General features: G+C 38.7%; 1 protein-coding gene across 1 annotated transcript in view; it reads right to left on the bottom strand.

Annotated features, from left to right (window-relative positions):
* Window positions 1–11,094, bottom strand: part of slc4a11 (solute carrier family 4 member 11) — a 157,998-nt gene that overhangs the window by 146,650 nt on the left and 254 nt on the right. The window lies entirely within an intron of this gene.

Raw genomic sequence — 11,094 nt, 5'->3', positions numbered from 1 at the left:
ATCAATGCACTGAGTAGATTAACTACAGATTTTACAGGAAATAAATTTATTTTTTTCAGTTTTTCATGTGTGTTTTTGTAAAATATAAGAAACTTAGCGTTTTGTTTTTTTTAAAAGCCTATCTGCTGTTAAAGTGCAGTCAAATTATGCATCTCAATATATTACATACAATTTTTAAAGATTTTAATCTTAATTTAGTAAAAGAAAACACAGATAAACCAACAAAACACATTAAATCATGTTAGCTTACCTGTTGTGACAGTAAATATCAATGCACTGAGTACACAGTCATATGTTATCTACAAAATGTACTTTAAATGAAAATGTTTTTTCCCAGTTCTTCATGTGTGTTTCTGTAAAATACAGGAAAATAGTTTTTTTTTTTTTTTAAACAAAAAAAAACCCAAAAAACAAATCTGAAACTTTGAAATTGTGTATTCATGTTGTATTCTGATAAATGTTCTGATATTTAGGAGTGTCTATGTTTATAAACAGTGAAAATTTGTGACTCTACTTAATTTAAGCTTAAAAATAAAAACACAAAGAAACAGGAAAAAGTCTAATTTCAGTTTTTCATACACTGAATGTAAACGGTGCATGAACACCTGCAAAAGTCTGAAAAGTAATCTTAAACTTTTCTCTTTTTAAAGCAGTGTTTTCCAAACTTTAGTTTTTAATAAAAGAATATTTATTATTGTGAATAATACTGATGCTGTGACAGTTTTATCCTGTCAGTTAACGTGTAAATTAAAACGTTTGTCTGAGATTTTCCAAGTTATTTTTTCATTCATGACACCAGGACAATCCGTAAAACAGTAAATCCTAACAGCACATTGTTAAAAAACTACACGTACAGCAATTTAAATCCTCAGATGTTTGATTTTAAGCAGAATTACCGATTATCCACTGTTATAAAATATCCCTTAAATATTAAAAATCAATAAAATACAACATGAAACAGAGTAAAGGGAATTTAAAATCATTGCTCACTTTACAGTTAAAAAAAAACTTCTATATGACACACATTTTTTTTAAAGTTTTATTAAAATGTTTTGCTTAAACTGCTTCAGCAAAGAAAGAACATTTAAATATCAGCTACATACTGTGTTTGTGGGACATTTATTGTATTTTCATGCGTTTTATTGTTTTGTTTTACTAAATTAAGCCTCCAAAATGTTTAAAAATTGAATTTATTATTGTAAGTAGCCTGTTTTATTTGACTTATTTACAGTAAATTATTGTGGATAATATTTCACAGTGTAGTCAGTGCACTGATATTGGTGTGTTTTAATGTTTTGTTTTACAGAATTAAGACTCTAGATGTCACAGTATCCTGCAGATGTTTTCTCTTAATTTAAAGACGCGTGTTCTGGACTTATTTTAAGTGCAGGGCTCTGGTGGGAATCGAACTGTCGACCTCAGCAGCGTCCAGCTCTGATCCGGACCAGACAGAACGTAAATGAAGCTTCCTGCTGTCGTCCTGAAGTGCGTCTCACTGCTTAATCCTGACTCTGTGGTGGTTCGTGTCTGTTTTCCGTCTCTAACTGGAGGTTCTGTCCCGTTCCCTCTGCTGCTCAGACCGGACCTCCGTTTGACAACAACAATGACACTGAACGCATCAGAACGTGGAGGAACATCGGCGCTACGGAGCCATCGCTGCTCGTGACAAGGACAAAGAGGACACGAGAACAAGTTCAACAGCTGCATGGAAGCAGCAGCGTGGCTCAGCGTGAGGAAAGAACGACGTCTGCACACGACGCGACTTGTTTCTGCAGCTCCAGTGCTTCTGGTGTCAGTCGTGCAGGTCACACATGATCCGACTTGCACACGCGTGTCAACTGTATGTTTCTGCAGCTTCAGGACTTGAAGCTGATGAGAAGATGAGGAACAAACGTCCTCTCTGGTGAGCCTGCATTATGTCTCAGGTTCATGTTAGTGTAATCTACACTGTAAAATATGAGATGCAAGCAAAAAGGAAAAAACTAACAAATAAATAAATAAATATCTGACAGCACAAGTTGGTAGTCAGCTCTCATAAAACTACAGTAAAGTTCAGGACAAAAAAAACGATAAAAACTGTGAAAATAAGCACAAATATGTGTAAAAATATCATAAAACAGCTTAATGCATTAGTAAATATAGAGATTTCTGATGTGGACATTATTTACGAGTTTGTCCTGTTTTATTTTAGGTTCACATGTACATTCAAACCATTTTCATTGATTTTACAAGTTATTATTTGGACAAAACAGAAAATATCTGTTTAAATCATTATTAAATCATTAGTGTGCAAAATGTTTTGTTCAAATAACAACAAATATTTTTGATATATTTTATAAATATAAATATTTTTGGTGATTTAAATACAGAAAAAAATTAACTTTACAAGAGAACAAACTACAGTTTACAAAAATACAGAATTGTGATGTGGACATTATTAACTTTTTTTTTTTTAGGTTAACACGTCATAAATTATGACTTTCTTGCTAGAATTTTACGAGTTATTATCTGTAATTGGACAGAACTTTTTTCTGGTAAAAAGTAAAATTCCAGTAAATTGTTTAAAAAAATTTAATGTTTTTCCAAATCTTTGTTAAAAATATTTCACTGCTTATGTTCGCTTCAGAATATAATTAAAACAATTAAATTCAACTTAAATTCACAGAAGTCTACAATTTGAAAGTTGCCATCTTTTAAATATATTATTTTATATTACTTAACCATTCTACTTTAAATGACTGTCAATGTCTAGAAGAAAAATAAAGAAATTTGTAAATTATCGCTCAATTTACTGTTTTATTGTGTTTATTTGTTTAAATTATTACCTATTGACAAAGTACAGAGGTTCCCTAACTGGTAAATACCAGCTACATGCTGTAACTGTGGAACAAACAGTAAGTGACTTTTATAGTTGTTGTTGTTTTTTTTTCAGTATTTTACCATAATTTAATGTGTTTTATTATGAGGTTTTTGGTCTGTGTATTGTTTTACTGAACTAAGGCTTTAAAATGTTTAAAATGTGTGTGTAATACAGTGAGTTGCTTATTTTGACTGCATTTTTACAGCAGATGTGTTAAGATAAAGGTCATTTCACAGTATTTTACTTTTTTTTTTTTCTTAAATTGAAGAAAACAGAAGAAAATCTATATTTATTTGCGATAAATATCTGTATATATATCTATTTTTTTCTTTTACAGTGGACTCTTGGCATTGACATTTCTGCTCACTTTAAGCTGAAGCTTCACAATCAAGGTTTCATCATCGTTTTATCCTCAGACGTGTTACTACGTTGGGTAAATTCAATTTTTCAATTCAATTCAATTTTATTTGTTTAGCGCATATTTACAACAACAAGTCATCTCATAACGCTTAAGCGGTAAAGCGCAGCGTCACGTCTGTTTGTTGGTCTTAAACTAAACAAAAGTGGCCCCGACCTGTCCAAACTACTCTGAGCTGAAAACCGCTGCAGCCTCTTAGAGGATCGATATCAAACAGGAAGTGAAACAAACACCTCGTCTCCTCTCGGCGTTCTGCTTCCTGTGCTGAAGAACCCGTAGAGAGCTTCAATCTGCACTGAAGGGCTGCAGAGCGGCGCTCAGCCACCAACGCTGGGTTCTTTACATTTCAAGACAACAGCAGCCAGAAATCTGCTTTACTTCCAATTTAAAAGCATCCATTGTGTTTTAAATCAGATTAACACGCGACCTCGCTTTCAAAAGTGGATCAAACCTGCAGCGACGGCTCCAAACATGAGTCCAAACATGTGATCTGCCGCTAAAAACAATGAAATGTGCACAGACGAGCGCTTTACATCCAGTTTCGGTGAATAAAAAGCGACTTCTTAATAATTGTAAGTGACCGCGAAGCTAAAAATAGCAACAATTTCTATAACTGGATTCAGCTCGGCTTCACTTCTGATTTCCTTCAAATGTCCCATTTTATCCAAACCCGCGACAAAAACATCAAAAGATGCTTTTCATGCATCCGGAGCTGCAGCGAAGACGTCGGGGCTTTTATTTTGAAAAGCACATGACGCTAGCTAACTGTAAATTCCACATTAATTAGTAAAAGATTACCCCTCCCAAAAAAACTCTTTTTCTTACCAGGAAGATACCAAAAACTACAAAAGCAACGTCATGCAGCGGAACACAAAGAGCATTTTGTTGACAATCGTGATCGGCTTGTTTGGTCTGCTGCTGGGCAGAAGCCCTCCACTTTTTGGACTGATCTAATTTGGACGTTAACGGGAAAACAGAGGAGCTTTTGTGTCGAGTTCTTCTCCTCAGACGCCGATTCTGCATTCGGAAAATATATCAGTTTGGCTTAGTTTTGTCCTTGAAGAGGAAATATTTCGATAAAATACTGCAAAATACAGAAATACTGATTCAATTTGGAGAAAAAAGCCACAGATTTGTATTTAGAAATGTATTTTAGCCACTTGTTGCTACATATTATTGTTTTTTTTATCATCTTTTGAACAAAAACCCCAACTAAATCAAGCTTTCCTCCTAACAACACGTAGAGAACTGAAGTGCCTCACTTCAAACTGGACTCCAGCTTTGACTCGAATCCAAACTGTGCTCAATTAATCATATTAAGATCCCAATATTGATTCACGCCTCCGTGCAATCTCGTTTTTATGTGATCTCCGTGTAATAAACTGAACCTTAAATGAGACGGGGAATAAAATGTGGTAAAGTAATGGCTTTGTTAGGAATAATAAAGATTTATCATGGAAACTCGGAGACGGCGCAGAAATCTGAATCAAATCTGCACAAAAATGTTGCACAAATACGCTCAAGAAACAAGTTTTCAGGAACGTTTTCACGGCCAAGAGACGCAGGAATCGCCTCGACAAGGAAATAAACGGAGTAATAAATTTTATGTGGGTCTTTTAGACAACTGTCAACTCCTCTTGATGCACTAACACTTTAAAAACGGTGTGAAGAAGCTGCAAATATGCAGATAAGTGAGCGTGAGGATACAGCAGTGCACCAGAACTGCACCGAAATACCAAACACACTCTGATTTGCATGCAAAATTCAAATTCACTGATTTAGACGAACATGAGATGATGAGTTGTGCTGGAATAACAACACTGGTCATTTTGTCGAATTCATGTTTTGTGTCCTTTAAACTGAAACATCAACATTAGTTGGTTTAAAACTCACTTCAGTTTGCAGTAACTACAGGAAATTGCATCGACTACTCGTTTTTTCGTGAGTTCGAAGGCCAGTCAACTGTAAATATGACACAAAGGACATTTCAAGGTGAGTATTGTGTCTTTTTTACAAACATTCTCCACTAAAGCAATACATTTTGTGCATTTTTTAGTTGTGACATGACACATAATGGACTCCCGTATGGAGTTTATGCTAACCTTGCTCATGCAGTTGATGGAATCTATTGTATTGAGTACTTTGTGTTATTCGTACGAAACTTAAAAGATTTCAAGGACTGTGAGAAAGCTGAAAATCCATCAATTATTTCCGTTTATAAAGCTGCCAGTGGGTTTGGAAGTTAACTGATTTGTTGTTTTGACTGATAGGTGTTAGAAAGTTCTGAAAATCGCCGGTCAAAGCACCAAGAAACATCCTCAAATGAATCGTGCGTATGTAAATGTGTACAAATATGGAAAAGATTTAGAGAGAAACCAGAGTACAGTCATGACTCGATAATCCTTAACAATTCTAAACCTTGCTATCCAACAGGTTTTTAGGAAAAAAAACAGAACCCATAAAAACAGCCTTAACATAGCGACAGCCTTGGATTCTGATTCCAACATGACATTTTATGTCACCAATCAGGATAACGGCGTATTATCTGACTGAACAATCCCACAGATTGGCTACGTTCACACTGCAGGACTTGATGCTCAATGAGGATTTCTTTGTGAGTTCGTTCACATTTCCAGTTAAACACGACTTGTATGTGATCTGCTATGTGAACTTCATACGACCCAAAAGTGTCCCGCATGCGCAGAAGAGGACACGACGACGTCACACGCAGCGAGCGTGCTCAGTGTTTATGGAAGTAAACATGGATGGTAGCAGTGGAGTGTATCTGCCACTCCCCCACCGCCACCGATGGAGGAAACAGAAGTGTGACCGCGATTCTAAACTAGCATCAGCAGCCAAGTACTGCCTGTGGGTTTGGGCCACTTCCACCCCATCAGAGCGCTCCGACGGGGTGGAAATAGCCGTTGAAGCATCAAGCCCTCCTTGTATCTTGACCTCCGTCTTGACAATCCGACAGCCTTGATATCTGACATAAAAGAAGGTTTTACATTTAGTGTCGGATTATCGAGTCACAACTGTAACTACGTTCATGTGAGTGTGTGCAAGTTGTAAAAGGGTGAATTTTTTTTTTAAAAAAAGGACAGAATTTGTTTCGAGCAAAGAGATTGTTTGTGGTGACCTTTTCACTGAGACACTAAGAATACAGTGATTTTGGTGAAAAATCATGATTCCATTTTGAATTTGGTCAATTTTTAAACCGCACATGATACATGATCAGTTCATGGACCATAGGACAGCTGAAAATAAATCCCACGGCTCTTTCTATTTCTGATACACTGTGATGTTGAGGAAATCTCAATTAAACTAGATTTTTTTTTTTTTTTTTTTTGAATTGCACATCATTCACGAGGAGTTCAATGACCGTGGGAAACCTAAAAATTCTATGCTTTCTTCTGTTTTTACAATTTCTGCCTCTTATAAAAGATTATTATAATGAAATTTCCCAATTTTTAGCTCAGATTAGGTTCAGTTTCCAGAACAAACAGCACATTTGAGATGAGTAGTTCAAGGACTGTGGGAAACTTGAAGATCTGTCGATTCTTTCTGTTTGCACGGTTTCTGGCTCTAACAAATGGCGGCTTTTGGACAATTTTTCTAAAGCTAACATGCCTCTCAAAACCGGCTGGCGAGGTTGGGGTTAAACGATTAGTTGTTCAGTGAAAAATGACGATCGGTGTCGGCAAAAACGTCGTACAACCCAAAGACATCCAGCTTACTACCCAAGAGGTCGGATAAAAAGAAAAATATTGCAATTCAAGAAGCTGGAATCAGAGATTTTTGACCTTTTATTCTGAAATAATCGATTACTAAAACATAGAAGACAACGAACGAGACAAAGTGTGTCGGTGTGTAATGAATTCGTGGTCCTACTCATTCTGTGTTCCTTGAACTGTGCATGATGAGTGTCTGTGTTGACACATCTCCATAATTGTTTTGTGTGCGTAAACCAACAAATTATGTCGACAGAATGAATCGCGTGCATAATTGGGGACAAAAATCCGACGTTGCACTTCGAAATTCAATAAAAAAAAAAAACCCAGAACGATTCTCTCGTGCCTCGTGGCAGACGTGTTTTTGTGATTTTCCGGCGACGTGTGTGTGTGTGTGTGTGGTTTTTTACTGTATGATGATTTGTATGTGTGCTTCTCCTCTGCCCAGATGGCTGTGCTCAGAGGCTGGAGCTTCTGAGATCTGTTGCCAGCGGTGAATACTGATCAGAGATCACTGTCACATCTACAGCACGAACACGCACGCATGCACACGGCGGCGCGTCATCCATCTTCCTCCCCGCACACCTCCACTTCCACATGGTCGAACTACTAATTCACACGGCCGCCGCGTGTCCTCCATGCTGATGTTTCGGCGGCTCTGCGGGTCACGGCTGCGGCGCTGATTATCCGGCTGTCTGTCACACCTGAAGACTGACACGCTGCCGGCGGGAGGTTTCGGTTTTTGCGTTGTGATTATGATAGTTAATCAGAAGTGTTTAAAGAGAGACGCGGATTTCTCGGCTCGAGTGGCTGGATTTGCTGCTATTACAGTTTTAGGGTGTTTTTTTTTTTTTGCATCGTTTCATCCTCAGTCAACACTTTGAAGCTCTTGAGAAGAAATAATTATGTATTCAAAATAAGGCCGCAGCCGACGACTATTTTTATTGTCCGCTAATCCGCCGATTAACCCCTCTGAACCTCGTGTTTTTCTTGCTCCTGTCACATTTTTTGCTCGCTGTCAGCTCAATTTTAAGAGTCCTGCTCCTCTATGGAAACAGAACCATGAGTAGAGAGAAGTCTGAAATGTCAGCATGACACAGATGTAACCTCATAAATCATTTTTTAAAAAAGGGACGAAAATGAACACTGCTGTTTCAACACTGCCTGCAGTTCAGCTGAAAAGTCGCAGATTTTTTTCCACGTGACTCTTGGCAGCAGCTGAGTCACGAATACTTTTCCGTTTGCGAGAAGGACCACAGAATTTTTTGCTTTTTACAGAAAATGGTTAGAGCAAACGCTTTATTTATGGGGAATTTTTGAATGAGTCATGTAGAATTAAGGGATTTTTGTCAACTATTGCAATTTTAGGCTCACATCGGGTTCATTTTTAAACTGTACATTATACACGATTAGTTCTTGGACCTTGATAAAGCTAAAAATCCCATTGCTTCTACTGTTTTTATAGTTTCTGGCTTTGATAAATGGTGATTTTGACAAAATTTCACAGTTTTAAGCTAACAAAATGGCCAGATGAGGAGTTCAAAGACCGTTGGAAAGTTGAAAATCCGTTCTTTTTGTTTTTACATTTTCTGGCTCTGATAAATGAAGTAATTTTGGCAATTTTGCAAAGACAACATGTCTTTCTAACCTGCCAGGGGGTTTGGGGGTCAGAAAATAATGAAAAAATATCGATCAGTGTGGCCAAAGCACCAAGATGGCGTCCTAAAAACTTCATGTTTTGTCCACAAACCAAAGATGATTAGCTGACTGTCAAAAAGGTAGAAAAAGACTGAAAATATTGCAATTTAAAAAGCTGGAGTCCAAATATTTTTAGCTTTTTTCCCATTAATTACCAGATTATCAAACAGTTGGAAATTAATTTAATAGTTGACGAAAAATCTATTCATTTAAAGTGGATTTTTAAAAATCAATTGTGTAATTAAATATATCGTAAAATAATTCTAGGCCAGGATTGGGAAATGCAGGACAAAAAATGTTCACAATATTAACAAAAACGTGATATAGTTCGCAAAAATCAGCAGAATTGCATTAAATAATCAGACTTATGTTAACCTGCAACTGTATTTATTAATGTTTTGAGAGATTATAATAATTATTTTAGAGAAATCTGTAGATTAATTGAGAGCCGAACTAATCTTTGGTCATCGTGTCGCCACAACATTCCTCCGCAGACACTCAAAAACCGTTAACGAAGGAAAATTAAGTATCTCGTACATTAAATCCGTAATCATTGGAGATGTTCTGCAGAAATGTGTTGATGTGCATTACGTGCAACGCGCAGGGAAAATCAGAGAGGTTCATCAAGACGACACCTCGGTATTGAAAGTGACTGCGGCGTTATCACGCTGTGTAATTACATGTGGAAGCTCGGTGGTAATTTACAACTCGGCGGAGTGAATCCCACGTCTCCTGACCCGCTCGCTCGCCGCCAGCTGCTCCTTCACCTGTCAGCCTCCGCCACCGATAATCACACAATCTGGGAAGTTTCGCTGGCAAAAAAATAAATAAATAAAAATATGGCCAGCGAGGGGGTTTTCCCTAATGCTCGACAACACACACACAGATTTTCTTGCGGGTGAAACGTTTTAGTTGGACACCATGTTCCTGTTAAGTATGCTGAGATTTGCTGCACAGAACAGCTTGCTCTGCTTTATTTGAAAATCCAGAGGGCAGTAAAGTGAGTGTGGAAGGCGAGAAAAGAAAAATCTAATCCTCTGGAAAGTAATTGTTGAGTCACTGGTGGTGATCAATAAGGCCATCGAATACCTGTAGATGGAATAAAATATATATATATGTTTCTGCGCATCTGTGCAGTGATATGTGCCATGTTGTTGGGGATTTGGGCAATCCAACTTGTGCATTTTTTGGATTTTTTGACTGATATTTCTTCAGCGTTTGCACCATTTCCCCGCTGTGGGATTAATGAAGGCTTATCGTGTCGTTATTATCTGCGTTTAAAGCCAAGGTTATGCTGCACGACACCACAAAAAAAAAAAAAAAATGCAATTAAAGGGATCAGACGTTTCAGCCGGGTTTTTTTTCCTTTAACCTCCCGAACCTTTTGAATACCTTTCTGCAAATTGTTCCGGATGAAACCTTGCCCCTCTGCGCCTCTAATCAGCTCCTAAGCAAATGAATGCAAATGAGCGCTCAGAGGACGAGCCACAGCGGTGTCCATCACGCCCCGACGCGCACCCGGGGATGTTAGTTGGTGTGCACGGTGCGCGGCGCTCGCGCAAAAAAAAAACTGAACTCACACACTGTGGAGACCCGCACGCTGCAAAACAGATAATACTCCCGCACTTGCATTATCCTCCCCGCGCAACAACCACACGCAGCATCCCGCTCTGCCTTTCTCCAGACAAAATGAAAGTGAGGAGGCAGCCGCATCACACCTCCAAATGGGCTCTGGGCTCTCAGAGGACTTTGGGCGAAGGGGGGAAGAAGTCGCCGCTCTCCTGTGGCAACGCTAATCTGTCTCCGTACGCAAATCTGCACATCCTCTCCGTGTCTCGCGCGCAAATTCTCGATCCCTTCTCCCTCGTCCTGTTAACGTGCACGAGCCCCGCCAGCGCAACACATGAGAAAGTGCATTACGAGGCTTCCTCTGCATTCCAGCTGTCCACGCTCGACAGGTATACTGGGCTCGCTCCCCCCCCCTCCCTCCCCAGTCTCTCTGCCTCGATGCAATTGTTTCTCAAGGTTCAGTTCCTCAACAGATGAAATACGACACAGGAACCCTCTGGTGTCGCATACCAGACGTAAACAAGACAGGGGAGGAAAAAAAAAAAAAAAAGCACACAAAGATGCAAAAAAGAAAAGCAAGCGCAACAAGGGCTCGTGCAACCCCGCCTCCCCTCGGAAAGGAAATAAAAAAAACAGGATTTCAGTCACATTCCTAAGTACACACAGAGAACAAACACCACCAAGTATGTACAGTAGAGCAAAACATCTGCCATCCCTCAGACGGAGTGGAAGTGGAAGTGGGCTGCACATGTTTTGCACAGGAGTAGGGAAGAAGGAGGAGGAGGAGGTGGTGGTGGTGGTGGTGGTGGAGGAGCAGG

The sequence above is a fragment of the Stegastes partitus genome, unplaced genomic scaffold, assembly GCF_000690725.1.
Source record: "Stegastes partitus isolate 25-593 unplaced genomic scaffold, Stegastes_partitus-1.0.2 Scaffold301, whole genome shotgun sequence".
Lineage (NCBI taxonomy): Eukaryota > Metazoa > Chordata > Actinopteri > Pomacentridae > Stegastes > Stegastes partitus.
This window is presented reverse-complemented; position numbering and strand designations above follow the sequence as displayed.